This window comes from Bison bison, unplaced genomic scaffold (genome assembly GCF_000754665.1).
Source record: "Bison bison bison isolate TAMUID 2011002044 unplaced genomic scaffold, Bison_UMD1.0 scf7180017864302, whole genome shotgun sequence".
NCBI classification, from domain to species: Eukaryota; Metazoa; Chordata; class Mammalia; order Artiodactyla; family Bovidae; genus Bison; species Bison bison.
In genome coordinates this window covers 1051418-1051653 of record NW_011494874.1, presented here as the reverse complement: position 1 = coordinate 1051653, position 236 = coordinate 1051418, and positions in this window count along the sequence as shown.

Here is a 236-nt window from a genome sequence, read left to right as displayed (position 1 = left end):
GGAAACGGAGACCTGCAGGGCCCCGGCGGCCGGCTGAGGGTCTTGCCTGTGGGTGGGGGCCGGGGGACTGGGCTCTGGCCCACCTGGGCCTCTGTCACAGGTCAGGGGTTTTCAGTCGGCGGTTGTATCGGTGACACGGAGACAGCAGGGACGCGTGTGAATTGTTCACAAGCCCGTCCCACGGGAGGGTGGCACGGTCACTGTGCAGGTGGGTGAGGAGGGCCGCCTTCTGCCCC